General features: G+C 33.6%; 1 pseudogene; it reads right to left on the bottom strand.

The window, feature by feature from the left end:
• The window catches only part of LOC139438275 (lysine-specific demethylase 6A-like), a 68,337-nt pseudogene that overhangs the window by 19,394 nt on the left and 23,630 nt on the right, over positions 1–25,313 (bottom strand).

Here is a 25,313-nt window from a genome sequence, read left to right on the forward strand (position 1 = left end):
TCTATTCATTCAATGTCAGTGTATATTTTGATACCTCCGGATGGTAATATAAATTAATAAAACTTTATAAAAGAGCTCTATTCAAATGGCCAAAAATTAAATAAGTGCTTATATTAATACTTAAGTTTAAATGTTAATAAGATCTCTGCAATGATAAAAATCATGTCTTGATTAACAAAATTACTATAAGTCCTTTTATAAAAAGTTGTTCTTGCCTAGATTAAAATGAATAGCTTATTTTTCTTCACAGGATAATATGAAGGATGTAAAACTTAAATGAATATTTAAAAGGTTAAAAGTTTGTGAGAATGCTAACTGAAATTTAATAAGTTTTTGCAAATAGTGTGTTTTGTCCTAAAGCAGGATGGCTAATTTTCATAAACTCTTGGAACTTAAATGCATGTGGCAAGTTGTAGAAAGTATTGTGGTAACTTTAAGTAAAGAAATGTGTTCTGTAAAGGTAAAATTTGTCTTAAAATAATATAATTATAGTCTATATGGTTATAAATAATTATAAAAAGTCTTATGAAGCATTGTTTAAATTAAAGTGTTTAAGTGGTAATTCCAAAAGGTCATTATTAAACAAACCTGAATTAATAATAATAATAATAAAAGGTAATTTTATAACAGAAAAGCTTTGCTGCAGCCAGCCTCCCTTGACAACTTGCTTCTAAGAAACTGTTTCTAATATTGCATGCTACTAAGTATTTAAAGTAAAGAAAAGTTTATTATTTTAACAAGCTTGTTTAGTGCTGACAGTGTTATAAGAAGTTTGCTTGATAACTTTGCATGTGGCTATATGAAATATGTTTTTATTATTAAGGAAACAGGAAATAATTTTGTCCTAAGATAAAATGATTGGTTATTAAGAAAGAATAAAATATGGAACAAAGCCTGAGTGAATACTGAAAGTGCAGAAGGTTCATGGAAAAGAAATTTTTATGGTTAAAGTTGAATAAGATTTGATGGGTCTATCTATAAAATTTTAAAGGCTTTAGTATCAAGTAGTATACTAATGCAAAGTTAAAATTTTGTTCTTTCTTAAAGCCTCTCAAATCATTAATCTGTTTTTGGTAAAAGTTCTTATCCTCAATAATCAGTATACAAAGAAAGCCTATTTTATCAAAATAGATTCTTGTGCTTTAACCTTATCATTTCCTCAGTGTTCAAAAAAGGAAAAGTCTTATCTCTTTTAAAGAAACATAATGTTCAAAGCTGCTATCTCAAAATCAAATCATAAATGTAGCCTTTTATTCCAAACTAATTATAAGAGATTTGTTCTTTTACCTTGAAAGAAAAATTAAATAGTTGAGTTCATTTAATATGTTAAAATTTAAATTAAAAAGTGTTTTAAAGTGTTATAAAAGTAACAAGTTTTTTCTTTCCTTTAACCCTCTGTTAATTAAAGTTGTGTGAGTAAAAGGTTTCTATTAATGCTTAAGAGTGTATAAAGTTGCCAATATTTCAGCATAATATAAAAGTGAAGTACAATGTGGTTAATTATGGTTTTAATTATTATAAAAGAGTATGTGTCACAGAAAGAATCTCTTATCATAGATTAAAGTAACAACACTGTAGTATGCAGCAATCCCAAACACTGCTAGTTTGTTGCAAAAAGTTAATGTCCAGCTGTATTGCTATCACTTTGTTTTAAAACTTGCTAAGACTTTCTTTCTTTCTTTAGTGTCTTCTTAGACAAATCAAGCCAGCTACATTCCTCTATCTGTAAAAAAAAAAACAACAACAATAAACTTTTACAGTGCTTTTCAGGACTAGGTGCACAGCCCAACCATCTTGTACAGTATTTACTGATAGTAATAATAATAATAAGCAGCATGTGTTAATTCTCAAAAAGAACAGGTTTGGCAAAATCCTTATTCATCTGCTCAACGCACAGAGCTTTCAGCCATCATTAAAGTTTTACAAATGTTTTGAGAGCCCTTAAACATTTTCTCTGACTCTGAATATGTATGTCTTACTGTCAAGCATATTGAAAGAGCTCATATCTTTGCTACTGATGAGTTATCTCAACTTTTCACTAACTTGCAATGTCTCATTAGGTTAAGACAGCATCCTATTTACATTACTCATATACACTTTAATACCTCTTTGCCTGGTCCTATGACAGCAAATAATGCTTGAGCTGATTTATTAGTAAAGTGTTTACAAAGTGCTTGTGATTACCATGCTTTAACTTGCATTAATGCTAAAGGCCTGTGAAATAAATATCAAAAGTTAACAAGACTACAGGTGCAAGAAATTATTCGCACTTGTCCTACTTGTGGACCACTAACAGTGGTGCCTTTTCAGGCTGGAACTAATCACAGAGGCCTGACTCCTAATCAATTAAGGCAGGTGGATATTACTCACATACCATCCTTTGGTAAACTACAATGTGTTCATGTTTATATTGACACTTATTCTCATTTTATGTGGGCTACTGCACAAAGTGGTGAACGTTTTCATCATGTTCATTCACACTTATGGTCTGCTTTTGCTGTAATGGGATGCTCTCTGAAAATTAAAACTGATAATAGACCTCCTTACATTAGTAAATCCTTTAAATATTTCTGTTTAAAATATAGTATTGAACATGTTACTGGCATTCCTTATAATCCTACAGGTCAAGCCATAGTTGAACACAGCCATCATACTCTAAAAACTATGTTTTTAAAACAAAAAGGGGGAGATGATGGTATTATAACACCAAAAGGTCAATTGGCAAAAGTTTTATTTACTTTAAATTTTCTTAATGTTTATAATTCATTGACACCTGTGGAATGTCACTTTGGAAAATGTCAAACATCTACAGTGGATGCAGGAAGTGAAGATCAACCAATATTCTGAAAAGATATTTTAAGCAATGAATGAAAAAAAGACAAGATTACAGTATGGGGGTGAGGCTATGCTGTTATCATTTCAGAAAATGGAGAACAAATTTGGTTACCTGTGAAGAGGATTAAACCCCAGAATGAAGAGATGGGTCTCCTGCAACTTCTGATGATGGTGATCGTAAGTAATGAGGAAGCTGCTGGTAATTACACTTAGTGGGTGTATATACCTAACCCCCCATTACTTAGAGTGTTAACCCGAAAAGATCCATTCTTTCATATATATCGGAAGAAGATCCATATATTCCCTGGACAAACTGATGATCGACTGCCAATTAAACCCTATGAAGAAGAAGAAAGAATTGATAAACTCATATTATCATTTGATTATCAACCCTTATGCATTGGTAACCATCCTTCCTGTATGTATGTTAAAAATTGGGCCATAATTATCTTCAAAAATAATAATACTCAGTTTATTGTGACTTTATTTCCCTCTTCCAATTTATTCATGACCAAAAATCCTACTTATGATTATCCACAAAAAGACAGTAGGGATAAAGAAGGATGGCAAAAGTGCCATATAAGAAGAGGAGCTGTCATTTTAATGATTCCTATGGAATAGTGTGGGAAAGTGCCCCTATGGGAAGTCCCATTGAATATAATAACAGATTTATTTGGTATGGTCTAAATAGTAAAGGACAACAAAAAATAATTTTCACTAAAAATAATAATATTTAGAAACAGAAAGGGAAACAGATCCCTTCTTCATAGTGTAACATTACATCTATACATAAAAGAATCCCTGGAAAGTTTTTCTAGGAATAGCTCTTACTATAGAATGGATTGAGAATAATAGTAAGAGGGGTCAATATCTGCATTTAGATCAAATTATCATCTTCAGGCATGTGTAAGAGATCCTTATGTGTTTGTGGTTGGAAAATTGACTATAACTGAGAATGCTCTATTTTATAAAAGTGGGGCTTTGCATACCTGTTTGTCTGAGAACATTTTACAGAATGGAGATTTCATTACAATGGCTCAGAGGCAGCGCGGAGTATGGATTCCAGTGCGACTGAACTGAATTTGGCAATCATCACCTGAGAGTCAACTGCTGTTCCATATGGCTCAAGAAATCCTGAAGCACTCGAAATGATTTGTGGGGCTGATAATAGCTGGCATATTAGGACTGATTGGTGTCACTGCAGCTGCCGCTACAGCTACTGTAGCCTTGCATGAGACAGTGCAGACTCAACAATACGTGCATGAATGGCATAAGAATGCTAGTGACTTATGGCATAGTCAAGAATATATTGATGGAGAATTAAACAGTAGAGGTAATAATTTAGAATCAGCTGTTTTGCATATTGGAGATCAATTGTATAATTTAAACTTAAGGGGATTGAAATGTGATTGGAATGAAAGTAACTTTTGTATTACTCCACTTGCTTATAATAATTCCATATTTGTTTGGGAAAAGATTAAAAATCATTTGATAGGTCATAAAAGTAATATGTCATTAGAGATAGAAGAATTACAGAAAAAGATATTAGAAATGTCTCAAAATCAGATTTATGTAGCTGAAGATAAGGATATCTTTAATGATTTAATTTCTCATTTTAATAAGTTTAATCCAGTAGATTGGTGGAAGTCTCAACATTTTTATCAGCTTTAGGAATAGGATTTTGTGTATTAATCTTGTTGCTCATTGTTGTCATTTGCCTGGGATGAGAAATATGCCGAAACCTGCACCATGCTGATGCAATGGGACAAGCTAATAATTTGGTACTTGCAAAAAATCTGATATAGTTCCCCATGGTCAGAGAACTTGGCTGGTAGTCAATGACAGGTAAGACTCTCAGAGGAGGGCAGCCTAAAGCAGGCACAGCCACCCTGACTAAAACAAAAGGGGGAAATTTGGGAAACAAAGGCATGCTGTTTCCATGGAAGCAAGTTACTTTCTGACCTCTGGGTCAGATATACGTGCAGGTGGCTAATCTCTCTGGGAAACATAACATTCCAGCAGAACCCAGACTTGATATCTCAAGTAACCTGGGCAACAAGATTAATGAGTATATTTGTTTCAATAATATAGTAGAACATTATGAACATTGGTAACTATCTAATTCACTGTGTTAGTAAGAATGAGGTAATGGGAATAGTTAGCTAGAATAGTTCCTGCTTCTCATGGCCTGTTGGGGTATATAAGCAAGCCCCTGAGATTAATAAATTTGTCTAATGAGCTTGAGACTTCAATGCTTGCAGATCCCCTGAACCCAATCTTTCTTTGCCCTTCATTCCTGATACCCTCGGGTCTGTCAACTCCGACACTCATTGTTACTCAAATGTGGCCTCTCTCAAAGCCAAACTCAGCATATTACCTCAGCTTGACTCCTAAGGATGAACCTCCCTGGCACCAAAGGATTACTACCAAGCACAAAGTAGCAATGCACCTAGAAAAAGACCTTGACCAAAAAGGGAAAAAAGGAAAGGCAAATGAGTTTATATGGCTAAGAGACTTCAAAGTGAGTGGGGAGACCATTACAAAAGTTACATTTATGTATGTATTCACAGGATCTCATTGACTACCACAGTAAATAATGCCTCAAATAGTGGGGTTCCTGAAGGTTCTTGAAACATCCATAACCTGGATGATAGGGTTCACAGCTCAGGAGTTTGGTTCCCTGCTAGTGAGCACTACTTTGGAATTCATGCACCTCAGTATGACAGAGATGGACTCAGTGGTGATTTCCCTCCATCTGTCTCACCTGCCCCTTATATTTGAACTATAGTTGGTACTAGTGCTGTAGAATTTGAGAGAGGTTCAATGATTTGCATATAGAGAGGCCAGGACTCAGGAATGATTTTGAGAAAGAAAAATGGTTTATTGATAGCCAGCTGGACTCAGGAGTTTCAATCCCGAGCCCCGAACAAGATTTTTTAGTCCCTTTTATACAGAGAGGAAAGGCCAAATTGTTCTTTTGTTTCAGTTCTCAATAGGCTTGAATTAGCATATATTTTCTACATCCTAGCTAAGCTTTTAGCATGGACTTCATATATTCTAGATAAGCTTTTAGCACATTTGGTTTGCATTTCCCCTGACTATTTAAAGTTCATAGAGTTTGCGTTGATAAACTGTTTCCTGGGACTGGAGTCATTGCCATGGTCACCAAGGGCAGGACTGCAGCCTCTCATCCCACACCCACAAGTCAAGACAGACAGCTTAGGTTAAGGTTATCTCCAAAGAGAAAAAGAGCCTCCAACCCATAGCCCACATCACTAGAGTTGATAGTTTATGCTGTTCATGCCTAAGAGACTTAAATTTTTCCACTTTCCATGTGCCCATCAGGCCCTGAATCTCAGAAAAGTTACATCACCTAATCTCTAGTTCATTAGACTCATCTACGACAACTAACAAGGACATGATGATGGATAATGACCATCCCAAGGAACAGAGAGAGTCTATAACTGCAAGCAAGATAGATCTGTCCATCTGCCCCCATGGGATCTAAGCCCCCTCTCAATTAGAGGCAGAGTTGGCATCACAATCCCAGAATCCTTAGGATTCAGGAATGAACGATGGACATGAGTAGAATTACTGTTATTGTACCACAAACTTACTGTGAACTTACATCACTGATGTTGAGGCACTGGCCACCAGAGATTCTGAGGGGAGAGAGAGGGAAAAACAGTTGTATTATGGAGGCATTTGGGGACCATGGAATTGTCATGATTTTGCAATGACAGGTACAGGCCATTATGTATCTTGTTATAACTTACAAACTTGTGTGAAAGTTTAACACTGTAATGTAAAATATAAGCTACACTTAGTGGCAATGCTCCAATTCATCCATTGTAACAAATGTTCCACATTAATGAAGGATGTTGCTAATGTGGGAAAGTGTGGGAGGGGTAAGAGGTTAGGCATATGGGAATCCTCTACATTTTTAATATATTAGAACAGAAATAAATGAAATAGAGAACAATAACAACAATAAATCAACAGAGAAAACCCAACAAAATCAAAAGTAGATTCTTTGAGATCAACAATATTGACAAACCCTCAGGTAGAATAGAATTTTAAATAAAGAGAGAAGATACAAATCAATAAAGTCAGAAGTGAAGGGTGGGTGAGTTATGAGTGAGCCCACAGAAAGATAAAAAGGATCCTAAGTGGATTTTAAGAGAAACTGCATGTCAACAAATTAGACAACCTACAAGCAGTGGACAAATTCACAGAAATATATAAACAACCGACAATGACTACGAGGAACACAAGAACTCAAAAAACCAATCACACTTAAAAGAGACCTATTATCCATCAACAATTTCTCAAAATAGTTGTTGCTTTCATTACATCAATCATTAAGAGCATTTTCCTTATTTCAATATTAATAATAAAACAACAAAACAAGCAAAAATACACAACTATGTGATTCTACTGAATACAACTGATTATACACTTTGAATGAATTGTAGGCGTTGTTAATATTAAACAATAAAATTATTTGTTTAAAAAAAAAACTCCCAAATAATAAAAGCCCAGGGCCAAATGGCTTCACAGATGAATTCCAACAAGCATTCTGAAAAGAATTCATACCAATCCTGTTTAAACTCTTCCAGAAAACTTAATAGGAAGATAAAAATCACTAAATATTTTAGGAGACCAACATCACCTGATACCAGAGTCAGATAAACTACAAAAAAAGAAAATTACAGACCAATCTCTCTAAAGATATATACAAAAATTCTCAAGAAGATACTTGCAAATAGTATCCAAAAGCATATCAAAAGAATTATATACCACAACCAAGTGGGATTTATTCCTGGTATGCAAATAGTATTTCTATATATGTAAATCAATAAATATAATTATCATCACACTAACAACTTGAAGGAAAAACTACATGATCATCTCAATCGATGTAGGAAGGAATTCAGCAAAATCCACCATCCTTTCTTGATAAGAAACTTTCAAAAGATAGGAATAAAAGGAAATACCCTCACTAGGATAAATGGCATGTATGAAAATCCCCCAGCCAACATCATACAAGTAGAAAGATTGGAAACTTTCTATAAATGAGAATAAGAAAAGGATATCTCCTGTCACCATTGTTATTCCACAGTGTGCTACAATTTCTAGATAGAGCAATTAGACAAGAAAAAATAATAAAAAACATCCAAAATAAGAAACTAAAACCCTCTCTATTTACAGATGTCATGTTTCTATATTTAGAAAATTCTGAAATGACTATGATAAAGCCAGTTGACTTCATAAATGAGTTCAGGTAAGTGGTAGAATACACAATCAACACGCAAAAATCAATGTTTTGTAGACTAGCACTTAATCTATGGAGTAAAAAAGGAAAAAAAAATTATTTACAATAATAACAAAGAAACTCAAATACTTAGGAACCAATTTATCCAAAGATGTCAGGACCTATGTTCAGAGAGCTACAAAACAATGCTAAAAGAAATCAATGAATACCTAAATAAATGGAAAGATATTCAATATTCATAGACGTTGTGACGATGATAATTCTACCCAAACTGATGTAAAGATTCAATGTGTAGCAGTTTGTTATTCTTTATGAATTCCAAATATAGCTACTGAATTGGGATTCTGAGATGATCTTTTCCTCTGGGCATATCAGATTGGATTGGATTCAGAGGTTTCACTTTCACTTGATAAACTAATGAGTAAGTGAATATACCATACTAATAAGGAATGTTGTTAAAGTGGGGAAGATGTGGGAAGCAGGGCTTATGGGAATCTCCTATATTTTTAAAGTAGCATTTATGTAACCTAAGTATCTTTTAAAAAGTAAAAAATAAAAATAAAAAGGCATGGGTGCAGAAAAAAAAAAAAAAAAAAAAAGAAGCCTTGACTGGGTCATGTCACTATGAGGTAGAGTTCCTGCTCCCAGGAAGAGAACACAGGAAGCCTGAAACCTTGCAGATATCAGAAGTTACTGTGCTTCAACAAGTAGCAAGAGACTTTGGTGAGGGAAGTAACTTATGCTTTATTATGGCCTAGTAACTACAAGCTTCTACCCCAAATAAATATCCATTCTAAAAACCAATATATTTCTGGTATTTTGCATCAGTACCCCTTTGGCTGACTAATGTAATACCAATCAAAATTTCAACAGTTTAGTTTATGGAACTAGAAATACAAAAGGCAATTATCAAATTTATTTAGAAGGGTAAAGACATCCCAAATAGCCAAAAACACTCTAAAAATGAAGAGCAGTGTGAGAGATCTTTCACTTGAAACATATTATGAAGAGACTGGTCAAAACAGCATGGTATTGGTGTAAAGATGTATATAGTGATCAGAAGAAAAGAACTGAGAGTCCAGAAATAAAATCTCACCTCTCTGGCCAACTGGTTCTGTCAAACCTACCAAGTTCATGTTCCCAGAATAAGACAGTTTTTTCAACAAATGGTGCTGGGAAATAGCCAAAACAATGGCTTTTCTCATTCCCTATACAAGAATCAACTCAAAATAGAAGAAAGACCTAAGTATAAAAGCAAGGACAATAACACAACTAGAATAAAAGTGATGTTGTGGTAGGTGGTAGTTTCTTAGACCTTACATCCAAATCATGAGCAATAAAAGAAAGAATAAAAAAATGGCACTTGCTCAAAATTAGCACTTTTGAACTACAAAGGACTTTGTTAAAAGGGTGAAAAGGCAGCAAACTCAGTGGGAGAAAATACCTGGAAATTACTTATCCAATAAGGATTTAATATCCATGATAAAGAGAAGCTATAATGAAAAAATAAAAAGACAAGTAACTGAATTTTTAAAATTGGGAAAAGACTTGAAAACATATTTGTTCAAAGAAGAAACACAAATGCTGGAAAAACACACAAAGAGTGTTCTATAACACTGGTAATTAAGAAAATGAAATCAATGTTATAAAAAGATATAATTTCAATACCTATTAGAATGTCCACTAAAGGGAGGGAAAACTACAAGTGTTGGAAAGGATGGGGTGAGATGGGAATGCTCATTCACTGCTCATGGGAGTGTGGAATGGTACAGCCACTATAGAGAACTGTTTGGCAGTTCTTAAGGAATTTTAAGGTAGATTTGCTATGTGAGCCGGAAATAGCACTACAAAGTATTAATATATACCCAGAAGAACTGACAGCAGTGAGATGAGCAGACACCTAAACTTCAATGGTCATAATGGTGTTATTCACAATTGCCAAAAGAAGGAAACAATCTAGGTGTCCATCAACTGACAAATAGAGAAACTGTGGTGTACAGATACAATGGAATATTATTCAGTTGTAAGAAGAATAAAGCATTTGATAATGTGGATGAAACTGGAGGTCATTACATTCAGTTACATAAGCCAGACACAAAAGATCAAATACTGTATGATTGCACTATTATGGACTAAGTATATAATGAAAACTCATGGAGTATATTAGAATATAGAAATTAGAAAGAGAACAGAATGGAAATTGAGGTTTATTCTGTACAGAAATGGGTAAAGAGGCTGTAGATCTTTATAATGAATAGAAATGGTGAGAGCACATCATAAAGTTCATTAATTAGCTGTGCTAATATAGAGGTTTAATGTGGTCAAAAGGGAGAGATTATGGTTGCATATATTAATGGAAGGAAAGTTAAAAATGTGGAACATGGGTCTGTATAGTATGGCAAAACCACACGTGAAGAATGAATATGGATAATACTGCATATATGACTGTGTTTTCTTGAAATTGAACAAATAAGCTGTTAGAAGATGTACATATCAAGCAAAAATATAGCCAGAGGAATTATGGACAGTAGTGTATAGTAATATATTAATAATCTTAGATTAAGGGTAATCAAAAAAGGAAATAAATTAAGTGAAGGGAAGTAGACAAAAATACTACATATTGTTTGACTCCACCTATACAAAATGTAACTACAAATAGATTAGAGAGATAGAAAGAGAACAGCAGCTATATGGCAAGGGAAGGTTAGAGAGACTAAGGGATGATAATTAAGGGGTAGAGTTTGGTTTTTGTTTATTGTTATTACTGAAACAATGAAATTGCTCTATTCCAATAGTAGTAATAATAAATGAAGTGATGAATGCACACCTATGTGATCATACCAAATATCAGAGACTGTATAGTGTGGATGCACAGCTATGCATTATTAACATATATCAATAAAACAGATTTTTCAAAAAATAAGAAGAAAATCTTCAGGGGTTGGAATGGTACTTCCCCTATCCTCCTCCTCACACTGGCGGGCAACAGTCCACATTCACCTACAGCTTCCTGGTTCCATATTCTGCAGGGAGGAGAGCTGTCAGTGGCAGCCGGAAGGACAGATCTATCACACTCACCCCTGTATTGCTGATCTGAGAATTCATTCTGACATGTTCTTGTGTCTGGAAGGGCAGTGAGACATCAAAAAGACAACCAAACCACAAATGTGTGAAGCAAGATATTAGTTAATATATGGTACAGGACCCCAGAACTGAAGGAATGAATACTTCGTAGGGGCAATCTGGAATATTCAAAGTGTCTGTGTAAATGCAGTTATTGGTAACACTATGAGCTTCTGGCTAGGACAAGATAAATTGCACAGAAAATAAATTAGAACACCCATATGATTTCACCTCGGATAGTTCTTTAGGTACTATAAAAGGCTATGTAAATGCTGAAGGACAAAAGCAAGAAGAGCAAATCTGCAAGTTTCCTTTTTTGTTTTGTTTTTTTGTTGCTTTCTGGCATGCAGAGAAGGCTCTTTATCAACAATAGCTGAATACAAGATTAAGGAACAAACTATAATGAACAAATAAGAGAGACTTAATAAGAAAAATACAAAAAAAAAACCCAGAAAACAATGGCCCACTTAAAGTAAAAAACTGAAATGACATTCTTAAGAGAAGATTTTGGAAAAAACATACTTTTTAAATTTTTTTAATTTAAATTAAAGATGTGTGTTTACAAAAAAAATGCATGCAATTTAGGATTCCCATCCTATTAAAACTGCTCTCATGTAAATTTGTAAAAATTTATGAAAGCACATTTCTATAATTGCACTTTTAATGACATTCCATGTGTATAACAGGCTTCACTATTTGTGCTCTGCAATTCCATAAATTTAAAAATTTTTATCCAGTAATATATAGAATACAAAAATTTCCCCTTTTAACTATATTTAAATATGTAATTCAGTGCCATTAATTACATTGCACTTCTCTCATCACAATTTATTACCAAAACATTTCCATATTTCCAAACAGAAAATAGGATAATTTAAGGCTTAATTAATGTCTCCACATCTACATCCAGTCCACTGGTATTGATTCTGCCTTTATGAGTTTGTTATATTTAATTCATTCGGTGAAATAATACAGTACTGTACTCTTTGTGTTCAGCATTTTCAATGTTGCCTGTATCACAATTTCATTCCTTTTTATGGGTACACATTACTCCATTATGTTTACATACCACATTTTCTTTATTCCTTCAAGGTTGATGGACAAAAAAAAAAAAGTTACTTCAGCCTTTGGCAATTGTGAACAATACCACCATTTCAACATCGGTGTGCAATTATGTGTTTGAGTCCTTTTCTTTTAGGTCTCTACCTAGAAATTGGATCACAGAATGTGGTAGTTTGAAGCTGGACGTACCTAGAAAAACATGTTCTTAAATTTAATCCATTCCTGGGTCCATGTAAAGGAGGACATTTATGATGAGACAATTTCATTTAAAGTGAGATACATTTCATTCAGAATACATCTTAATCCTATTGTCAGAGCCTCTTTAACGGGAATGAATACTGAGGGAGGAAAAAAAAGTCAAAGAAGCACTCTCCAACAATTTTAATTTTCAGTTTTTAAAATATTAATCTTAGCCATTCTAATGGGTTTTGTATTGACCTGTACATTGCTTCAGGGAGAAATGACATCTTAACAATATTTAGTCTTCCAATACATGAACATGGAATGTTCTTACATTTATTTAGGTACAACCTGATTTCTCCTAGAAGTGCTTTGAAGTTTTCTGAGTGTAAATCCTGTATAACTCTAGTTAGATTTGTTTCTTGGTTTCTTTGTCAGATTGCTTATTGTTTTGTGCTAAAAACACTACTAATTTTTGCATATTGATTTTGTACTTCACCCTTTCATTGAATTCATACTAGTTCTGGGAAATTTCTTGTGGATTTTTTAGAAGGTTCTGCTGCAGAATCATGTCATCTGCAAATAGGAAAAGCATTTATTTCTTTCAAATGTGGCACCTTCAGTTTAATTTTCAATGTCTCGAACAATATTGAATTACAGGGGTCACGGGGCTTCCTTGCTTTATTCCAGATTTTAGAGGGAAAGCTTTCAGTCTTTTACCACTTATTTTGTTGTTAGCTGTAGGTTTTTACATAAATGCCCTATTTCAAGGTGAGGAAGTGTCTTTCTATTCTTTGTTTTCTAAGTTTGTAATCAAGAAAGGAGCTATATTTTGTCAAATATCTTTTATCATGAATTGTAAAGATCATGTTTTCCCCTTTCATTCTGTTAATGTGGTGCATTAAATATGTTATTATGTTGAACCACCTTTACACACCTGGGATAATTCCTACAAAATCATGGTGTCTAATTATTTTTTTTTCCTTTTTTATAACTCTTTTAAAGTACTGTTTGCTTGTATTTTGTTGAGGATTTCTGCATTTATGTATTCATTAGAAATAATGGTCTGTAATTTTCTTCTCATGGGATATCTTTACTGGATTTGGTTTTAGGATGATGATGGAATGTATTAATTTACTTTCTTATGTTGACCCTCTTTAATTTTTTGGAAGAGTTTCAGCAGGTTTGGAATTAAGTATTCTTGGATGTTTAGGAAAATTCTACTGTGAAGTCATATGGTTTTAGTCTTTTCTTTGTTGGGAGGTTTTCAATTGCTGATTCAATCTCTTCACTAGTTAAAGTTTATTGAACTATTTATTCCATTTCCTCCTGTGGTAGTTTCTGTGTTTCCAGGAATTTCTCGATGTCACCTAGAGAATACAATTTTGTAATGTTTCCATATAGGAAAATTAATTCTAAATATATCAAAGACCTAAATAAATGCTAAAAACACAAAACTCTGAGAAGACAACATAAGGTAAAACCTTCAGGGCCTTTTATTAGGCAAAAGACAAGACTACAGAAAGGTAGAAAATACTGCAAGTAATATATCTAATAAGCACTTCATATCCAAAATTTATTAAGAATCCCTAGAATGTAACAAGCAGACAACAGCCTAATTAAACAACATGAAAAGGATTTGAATACACATTTTTGCAAAGATTTTCAAATGACCAATACTCATATAAAAAGATGGTCAAAATCATAAGCCTCTAAGAAAATGAAAATCAAAACCTCAATGAGATACCACTTCACACCTACTAGGATGGCTATTTTTTATTGGAAAAAAAAAAAGAATATGAAAAGCAAGGATATGAAGAAATAGGAACCCATATACATCAGTGGTGGGAATGTAAAATAGTGCAGACCTTGTGGAAACCAATGTGGTATTTCCTTATGAAATTAAATAAGATAGCAGTATGTTATGCAATTTCATTTCTACATATATAACCCAAAGACCTCAAAAGAGGGATTAAGTGGATATGTGGGGAAATGATGTGGTTCAACCAATTGGTTCCTATCTACCATATAGGAGGTCCAGGTTTTGATGCCCAGGATCTCCTGGTGAGGGCAAGCTGGCCCACACAGTGAGATGGTCCACACAGGGTTCCAGCCCACAGGGGAATGCCAGCCAACATGGAGAACTGGTGCAGCAAGATGATGCAACAAGAGAAACAGAGGAGAGAAAATGAGAAGACATTGCAGAACAGGGAGCTGAGGTGGTATAAGAGAGTAACAGCCTCTCTCCTACTCTGGAAGGTCCCAGGATTGGTTCCCAGAACCACCTAATGAGAATACAAGCGGACACAGAAGAACACACAGCAAATGGACACAGAGAGCAGACAATGGGGGGAAAGAGGTCGGGGAGGGGGAAGAAATAAGAAAAATAAATCTTAAAAAAAAAAAAGAATATTTACACACCATTGTTCATAGCAATAGGAAGTTACTGAAAATGTCTACAGTGACTTTATCCTTTATATGTGACCATTTCCAACTATAAACCTACCATTGTAATGGTTACTCTAGAGAAGTCTTACCTTTGTATATGAACATTTCTATTGATAGGGTGACCACTCCACCTTCCTCTGGTTGATAGCCATATGAAAAATCATGTAACTGATTTTTAGTATTCCCCTCTCCTGGATGTCTTGATCTCTGATAATGGTTTTACCTTTGTGATTCACAGACCACCACCCCCACACCTACCCCCATCCTTTGCAGCCCTTAATGTTTATTAATGAAAGAACCGGTTCAAACTCCACCCCAATTACTCATTGGCATCCTGGTGTTTTAAATAGAGAATTTCTGCAAATCTGGAGACAGTTTTGGCCACGAAGCTACTGTGTTCCATTGTTTGTGCAATTAAATGAACACTTCCTCTCTGAGTGACTGGTGTCTTTTAAATCCAGGAACTGAATTTAAAGATATACCAGGAGAAAAGAATCTGCTTTGACAGGAATCACTTTATACTGCTTATAGGAAGTAAAATTGTTCAGCCACTTTGGATTGGAGTTCGGGAGAATCTTTGAAAGTTTAACATATATGTACCACCCAAAACAGCAATTCCATGCACAGGTTTCTACCCCTAGACAGAGAAATAAAACCCATCAAAAGACTTCAGGATGCTTACAGTAACATGACATATAACACCAAAAAAAAAAAATTTCTAATCTAGTAAATGGTTAAATAAAAAGTTGCTATATATACATGAGAATATTACTCAGCTATAAAAAGCATTTATTATTATATATAACAATGAAATTTAACATCAAAAACATGTTAAGTAGAAGAATATAGGTATAAAAGACTAAATGTTTTATCATACCATTTGTATGAAATTCCTTGAAAAGTAAAACTGTAGAGATGGATGGCAGATTAGTGTTGCCTCAGCTAGGGATATTGGTAAGAACTGACTGAAGAGAACAAGGGAACATTTAGGGGTTAGGGAAATATTCTAAAACTAGTTTGTTGATGGATATTCAACTGTATCCAATGTCAAAATATAACTTTATTCATTGAAAGTGGGTAAATTTAATAGTTTGGAAATTATCCTTAATAAACTAAGCAAAAAAAAAAAAGGATCATGCCATTCATCAATTCAAAGCACTCCTACAGTTTTCCTTTTTTAAGAGTAAAATCCAATGTCTGTATAGTGACTCACATGGCTAAACAAATTCTACAGTCGTGTCCTCATTAGTATAGTGGTGAGTATCCCCATCTGTCAAATCCTACATATCACATTACTACCCAAACCTTCAGTTTTCTCAGATTACTCCTGGTTTATACTATTTAGTTAAGTGGCTTTCTTGTTTCTCCTCAAATCAGCTGAGGACCCACTGCTCCTTAGTTATCCCAATGATCTTCATTGGTTTGTCAGCAACTCTTTGAAGTATTTAATCAAATGTCAGCACCTCAGTGAAGCCTTTCCTGATCTTGCTCTTTGTTATGATAACTCTTGAATGTTCAGTGTCCAGAACTCTGTACCTCTCGTCTCTGACAAGTTTTGACTGTATTTCAAGAAAAAACGTAAAGTTATCAGATATGTATGGCAGGGGATGGATAAAAGGATTGAAAAGTAACTGCTAAGCATTAGGGGGTTTTCTTTTGGGAGTAATGAAAATGCAAAACATTTACGGTAGTGATGAATACACAATTCTGTGATTACACCATCTTATTCCTCCATAAAAATTAATAAAATTAATCTTAGTTTTAGGGAAAACAAAATCTATGTAGCAGCATAACACACTGAACCGTAAGCTAAATCATGAACTAATATATTATGAAAAAGTGTTTTCATCAATTGTAACAAATGTACCACACAAATACAAGTTGTGATAATTAATAATACGGTGCTATTTGGAAATCCTATATGTTACACATGATTTTTCACAATTACTTGAATTTAAAAAAAAACTTAATCTACTTTTTACTAAATGACCTACAACAACACTGTTTAGAATGTGTTCCAGCAAGAAGCTACATATTTCCTCTATGGTTGAATAATAAAGTCTCTACATGTAATATGCTAGAATTTTAACCATCTGAGTCTTCAATTCCACTCTGGGCACTCACTATGGAAATAAACCCAAAAAATACAGAAGAACAACTGCATAAAAATGACACATCATAGTGTAATATACAGAAGTAAAAGGTTTAAAAACAAAGTAACAATGGAGCAAATATATCATATATCTGATAAAAAGGACATTCATGAAATTCTAGACTCTAAACTAAATGCTCACATTTCATACTCTTAACTTCACTAGCCTCATTTTATCTTTCCTTTCTCCTTCCAAATTCCCTCAATTTTCTGAGACTAATATCATGGCCCCCCTAATTACTCAGCATTCTCATACTTACACTATTCCTTGTAATTAACGGTAACTGAAACTTTATTAGTTTTTCACCTATTAGCATGAATCCATAACAGTCAGCATCTGGTAAATAGGGAATTGTGAATATATAAGTATTTCAGATTATCTGACATATTATATAAGTATATTAATTTTATAGTGAGTAAACACATAGTAACACTTAAAACTCTCATATAATTATGAATTGTTTAAAAGAGTTTTATAGATAGAATCAGTTCCTAATTTTTTTCTTATTCCTCCAAAATGTACACATATCACAGGAAGAAATATTCTATGAGAAACTAACAAAACAGCTAGTGTTGGTGTTACCTGAATGGAATTAGATAGCTGTTTTCTCCATGGCTCCTCTGTACTGCTGGTCAAGTTTGTGCAGTTATGGGTAGATTGAGTGTGTTTCGCTGTAGGTAAGGCACATTTCCATCACTTCCATTTCCTTTTATACAATTACTGCCTACCAAAATAATTTCTGAACTCCCTAGCATTTTGGATGTGCTGCAAGGAACACAGCCTGCAGGAAAAGGTCCATTGGACAAAGGCTGCCCAGGACAAGCAGGGCGAACTCCAGGGTGAGAGATGCTAGGCTCTCTGGTCACAGCAGCATGTGGCTGCTGGCCTGAGATAGAGTTTGGAGGCAGTGATGAGTCAGTTACTGGCCCGTTAGGAATTCCAGTAGATTGTAAGTAAGCAACTCCTGTTTGTCTCATGTTCAAAAACAAGAAATAAAACCTGCTTGTGTGACTTCAAAAATATATAACCAATTTCTTTCCAATTTTATTCTACATTTAATTACTCTATGTTAAAAAATATATACACTGTGAAAACAAGAAATTATGTTCATTTTTAGCTATCACACTTGTAGAGTAGAGCAGAAATCTGTTTCATTTTATAATCAAAGGAAAGACCATTTATTAACAACATAATAAAAAAAAGAAAATAACTGAAAATTAAAAATAATGAATCAGAAATTTATAAATCCTTTTCTCACTATCTAATGAGGGATTTCTAAATTCCATTCAATTGTACATACTTGCCAAAGCCTTTAATCCAACAAACCTTAAAATGTTTCCTCCTAAATTTGGGATATTTAATTATGAAGTAAATAAAAATTCTAACTGCTTACAATGCATATCAAATATTACATAAAACATAGTAGTGCCCCAGGTTTTTTGTACTAAATTAATTTATGACAATTTTCTCTAAAAAGCTCTGTCCACTATTATTTTAAAATGTTCTGATTAAAGAATTCTACAGAATGCTGTCAGAAGGTAAAATGAATCATTAACATACAGGGATAAATTTTAGAATATAAATGCTATACACACTTGGTGTTGCTGCATTAAGACAAACTAACTTTTAACTGTCCCAGCATCAGTTTCTGTGCTGGATTTAAATTATCTCTATTCACACGCAGCTGTTTCAAATGCTAGAGAAAGAAAAGAAGAATATTATGAAACAAATCTAATGAATATCATGTTATAAAACAAACCCTTATTGATAAAACTCAGAACTTTTCTGGTCAAAGATAGTAATGTCTGACAAATAATTTTCCATGTCTTTTCTGAAGTCTGAGAAAAGTAGGAAAAAATGAAAAAATTCACCACCTGAACAAGGGTGCACTGTGAAGTTTGAATTTCTAATCTTCACATAGAAAGAGATTTAAGTGTTAAGTGCTTAAGGCAGCATTGTTTATAATACTGACAATGGAAATGATGTGGATGACCCATAACAGAATTCTCACCAAATAATGGATGCATTAATATACATACTGTGTCTGTATAATGTATAGACATAATAAAAGCAGAAATGCTCTACATAGACATGGGAAGGTCTCACAGCTACATTCTTGAGGAAAAAAACAAAGTCCTTTTCTATACACTCATAGGCATTTTACCTTTCATTTATAGAAGAAAGTCAAAAAGGAATATATGAGGGAAAAAGGTCATATATGTTTATGCATGCACAAAATACCTCTGGAAAAAAATAAGGAACTAAGAAGACTAGGTGTATTTGGCAAAGGGAAATATGTGGCTAAGAGAAGGAACTTTAAAGAGGTTCTACCTTATATATCCTCTACTTTCTAATAGTTCTTAATAACACATGAATATATTACTTCTTTATGAAATACAAAACACAACAAGCATAATTTCTGACACTGGAAAATGGAGGCTCATTTTAATTATGTATACACTTACTTAATTTACTGCCATTCAAATTTTAATAATTAATACTGAAAGAATTAAAGTGCCTCTACTGCTTTAACATAGAAATAGAAAACTCAGAATAATATCCTTACCTGTAATTTCTGTGGTGTCAGACACCACAAATGAACTTGTTGCTGTTCTGGAGCATGTGAAACAATATGGCCACTACTCCAGGTATCAGAAATATTCTAAAGAAAAATTATTTAAAAAATTAAAGACTATTTGGCTAAATCCTCATAATAAAAATAATGACTAGTGGGAAATCAAATGACTATGAATTGAGTATATATATTTAATATTCACTTGGGTAAAAAGGATTTATTATTTTAAATAAGTAATAGGATAATACACATAATCAATTTGGAAAATTGTACATTTAAAACATGTATTGATTCCTTAAACTACCCAAAAAGGTTCATACCTAAACCATTACCAATGTATCTAAGGAGGCTGTCCATTAACTCCAACATTCATTTTATTTCATTGTTATAAATTATAGTGAAAAGTATGTTAGGATTATAAAATCAGGAAGATAAATAATTATTTGATAAACTTATCCCCTACTTTATTTATTTAATAGAATGCTAAGATTCCGGGATAGAAAACCTTTTAAAAAAGAAGCAAGTTAGTTTAAAATCTTTTCACTCCCTAATGTCCACAAATTTAAAGCACAGGACAGGTTGTCTACTACACTATCTACTATCTAGTACATAACCTCAGGAGTGTTGGAGCTTCTTTATTGACTGGAATTTTTTAGTTTTTCTAAAGTGCACCTATACCTTTGTTGGACTAAATGTTCTTTTCCTCTTGACAGGACTGCACAGGACATCTACTTGGCTAGAAGTCATCATGTGTACTGGCAAGGAGTGCTGTGAAATTGGCGCATGATTGAGGCCTAATACAGGTTCAGTATTTGGATGATGAGGTTTAAAATCCTAAGAATCACAGGGGAAGACAAAAACCTGGTTCTGGATATTCTTAATTCATTCCTTTAAACTTGTGACACTTATAAGCTGCATACTTTTCAAAGGGATGTGGACATAAGTGATTGTAAATATTGAAAATCAAAATCAAAGGAATCACCAATGGAAGAATGTTATCTACTTAGAAAACCACATTTTGCTTTGTTTTTTAATTAACCCCTAAAATATTTTTATTGAAACCTTAATTTCAAATGCATGAGAATAAAAAAGCTTTTAAACTTGTATTCAAATTTCCTCCCATATTGGAGGGAATTTTATTTTGAATTCATTATCTCTTCACTTAAATAAAAGATTTTCTAGACTTAGTAAAGTAGGTTGACCACTAGAGAATGAAAAAAACCCTTAAAGCTGGGCACCTACAGAACTTATTATGTCACTTCTCACCTGCTGTACTGTGTTCAAGGCACCCTGCCTGGAGGAAAGCTTTGTGGGGATTGGTAGGCTCCATACCTCCTCTATACTAGGAAGTAATTTTGTTTATATTGTGGAAGGTTACACAACTGACCCTAGGAAAATTTATGTAAAAAGCAAATTAATACAAGCCCATTTGAGTAAGAGCAAGTGAATTAAATCTCCGTCAAGAATCTAGCTGCTTATTTTGTTCAAAAAGAAACAGATTCTAATTTTGGGACTTTGAGAAAGATGGTAGTATAAAGACCAGGCAGAATATACTTTGTGAATATGAGAACAAAGCTGAACTCTTTTACAGAGTTCTCACAGGCATCTTCACACAATTTCAAGCACAAGTAACAAATTGTGTTTGTTTCTTTAAAATGTGTTCCTGAGTGTGATGGAACACTCAGATGTGATCTTTATTCACAAGCCTATCTGGTAACTTTTACCAGACTGTGGTTGGTGCTGGGGTTTAGTGTATACTCAGGGGACCTGAATCTCTCAACTGTCCATGTGATAGCCAGGCCCTGAACCTCAACAGACTTGCAACTCCTACCATCTGGTTTAATGAACTTACTCCAGCCGCCTAAAAGGAAGTGAAGAAAGTCAACCACCACATCAGGGAGCCAAGAGTGCCTACAACTGCAAGCAGGAGAACTGCACCCATCATCCATGTGGAATCTAACCCCCTCTTGATTATAGAGGTGGAGCGGACATAAACATCCCAGGGTCCACAGAATGGAAGAACAGAGTATGCATTAGAGTAGACTTACTGTTATTCTATTCTGGAACTATTGTGATTAGTAATGGAAGAAAATGTAGCATTGATGTGGAGAAAGCAACCATGGTAGCCGCTATGGGTAGGGAGAGGGAAGAAGAGATATCATGTGGGGGCATTTTCAGGACTTGGAATTGTCCCGGGTGGTACTGCAGGGGCAGTTGCTGGACATTGTAGGTCCTGCCATGGCCCCTGGGTGGACCGGGTGAGAGTGTAAACTACAATGTAAACCATTGCATTCACCAAATGCAATGAATGTGCCATGATAATGAAAGAGGTTGTTGATGTGGGAGGGCTGGGGTAAGTGGGGTGGAGGTTATACGGGGACCTCATATTTTTTTAATGTAACATTAAAATAAGTAAATAAAAGAAAAAAGAACAAAATTATCACAACTTAAAAAGTAAACAATGTTCAGACAAATTAAGTAAATTCTTACCCAGCAAAAATGTAAATGTGGAAAAATGTATTTTAAAAAAATACCATATCTTATTTAAAATATAAAAATAAAATAATACCACAAACTATTACAAAATAAGAAAACAAGTTATTGAAATAAAAGCACAGCTAAACAAATATTCCAGCCACCCTCCTCCTGACTGTGTATCATGGAGAAAAATGTGTCTTTTAAAATAAGCTATTTTAAAATAATACCTGTAAATATTTAAATCTTCCTGCAAGGGCAAAGCTATTATGACAATATTTGCTTCTACTTGCATTTAAATGGCATTTAATGGCATCCTGAGGTTGGCTGCAGAATGCATACAGAATGCTGAGATCCATCCAGGCTGCAGAATGCCCATAATCTAATTGTACAGCACAAATAGGTGCCTGTAGGGCATCCATAGGCTGGTTTTGCTGCTGATACAGTACAGTGGAAAGAGAAATGAAGAATAGCTGACTAAATATGACTACTTGATTTTATATTACAAATTATATAGTATTATCAGTGAATATTCCTTGTCTATCAACTAAACTTCTTAAATAGACTTACCCTATTGAACACCAGGTATCTACACTTGCTTCTGATTGATCAATAGATTGCCTGCAAGATATGAAGTCATCTTGAACCTTTCTAAAACTTGAATAGCAATTTGGTGTGATGAAAACAGTCTAGAAACAGAGTGGTAAAAGTTACATAAAATTGTTGACGTACTTATTACCTAAGGGTTGACCAATGAAAAATGGTTAATATAAGTTTTACATATTTTACACAATGAAAAATAAGTAAAATTTATTTTAAGAAAAGAGGGAGAGATTTAAGATAGACACCTTGATAAGCAAAAACTAGAGGAGATCAGCCATATACAAAGTGCAGATGAATATGTACGTTGAAAGGCAAAGATATTACACAATAAAATTAAGCCACATGAAGAAATGGAGATTTCAGATTTCCTGTAGGGTAACAACATGGGTATATGTAAATACCAGGTTGATAGTATTTTTTGGTTTGTAACTTCACTTTTTTTTCCTAAATGAATTAAAAAGTAAATATATGACTGTAAGGTAAGTCATAATGTATAAAAACATGTGCCTTGTGATAATAACTTCATAAAGGTGGGGGAATTGAGAGGTACAGAAACACTGCATAAATTATTGAAATTAAGGCGGTATCTAAACAAGTGTTTGTTAAAAGATTTAGGATGTTAAATTTAAGCCCATAGTAACTACATAAATTATTATATACATTTAGAGCGACAGAATTGAGAGAATGGGTGCTAGGGATGAGAGTCAGGGGTAATGGTGAGTTAACACACAGGGATTCAGGATGTCCATCAGGGAAGAAGGGGAAGTTTTAGGAATGAAAGGGTGAGGCTTTAGCAATACTGCAAATGTGATTAATCCCACTGAATGGTATGCTTGGGAGTGGCTGAGATAGGAACATTTATATTATATGTATGTTCTCACAATAAAAGAAAAGGAAACAGCAATTAAAGAGACAATGACAATTAAGTGCAAAACTTGATCCTAGATGGAAACTAAGAAAGGAGGAGGAAAGGTTCCAAAGAACATTATTGGGACAAATGAAATCAGTGGCATATAAAGATTGTAAAGTCCTAATGAAAGAAATTGTTGATGTTGGAAGAGTGGGGGATGTGGGGAGTAGGTATATGGGAATTTCTTACATTTTTTAATGTAACATTTTGTGTGATCTATATCTCTTTTAAAAAAATAAATTAAAAATTTAAAAAACCCTGTAAAGTTTATATCGATGTTAAATTACTTCAACTTGATTAAATGCACTTGGATGGTTACATAATTGAAGATATTTGTTCCATATGAGAGTATTATATCTTCAAGGAGCATAATGTACACAATCCATTCTCAAATGTTTAGAAAATGGACGGATGGATGGATGGATGGATAAATAGATATAGCACTTGTGGCAAAACGTCAAAAGAAATAGCAAAGTTGGAAATATGTTCAAATTGGATAGGTGTTTGGGAGCTGAGGCAACTTCCGGGGAATTTAAAATTCACCTTAATAACTTGTACAATGGAACTTGGGAGATTAAATCTAATTTTCTCATTTAATAGGTTAATGAAAATTAAGATATCAACTGGTTTATATGGAAAATCAATAATTACACAAATAGTCTGTGGTAAACTCATAACTTGAATCCAAATCTTAGCTCTCAGGCACTGATCTTTCCACCATACCAAAATACAATCTGATGGTAATAAAACACATAATCTATCAGCTTCATCTACATTATATATGCAGGTATACAAGCAGAAAAAAATAATAATAGTGATATCTGAGAAGACTGAAACTTTAGGATTCTTACTTCAATACTCCAAGTAAGGAAAGGCCAAGTTATTTTGGATTGCAAAAATCTATTATTACATGAACTTTCCCTGCAAACCCATTTTCTCAATTTAAGATTTCAAGTAGAACTGTGGCTGAGATATATGCTTAATGCACGTATTTCCACAGTAAGGTGCAAAACTGGTAATCACAATTAAAAAACAAGTTTCTTCAAGCTACTAACAGTCTTCTGGCTATAAAGAAATCAATTCTCTTTTCTTTTATGTAAATATATTAAGAAATGATAGAAATCAGAGTGAATGTAATTATTTAATAGAAAAATCATACAAGTGATTTCTGAAAGGACAAAGATTTTTTAGAAACCAGCAATTCTAGTAGGATGAAAACAAAATTTAATGAGGAAAGTAAGAAATGACTCACTAAAAGCAATTCATCCTATTAGAAAGTACAAACAAAGCTGGTATCAATTTTACCTCCCAGAAATCTTATTTATTTATTTATTTATTTATTTATTTATTTATTTATTTATTTATTTAGATATCAGATTGAACCTGACCCTGAGACCTCATATGTGGGAAGCCAGCACTCTGCTAGTGAGCCGCATCAGCTCTCCTAGGTTGTTGGGTTTTTTTCCGGTTATTTTTTGCTTGTTGTTTTCTTTCTTTCTTTCTTTCTTTTTTTAGGCACTAGCAACTAAACTCAGTATCTTCCACATGGAAAGCTCAACCACTTGCCTAATATCCACTCCTGAAATCTTTTGTTTTAATGTACTTAAAATATTGAGTCACTGGCCAGATTATACTACATAACATTTTAGACTGAAAATCAACTCTCAAGCAGAA

This window comes from Dasypus novemcinctus, chromosome Y, assembly GCF_030445035.2.
Source record: "Dasypus novemcinctus isolate mDasNov1 chromosome Y, mDasNov1.1.hap2, whole genome shotgun sequence".
Classification (NCBI taxonomy): domain Eukaryota; kingdom Metazoa; phylum Chordata; class Mammalia; order Cingulata; family Dasypodidae; genus Dasypus; species Dasypus novemcinctus.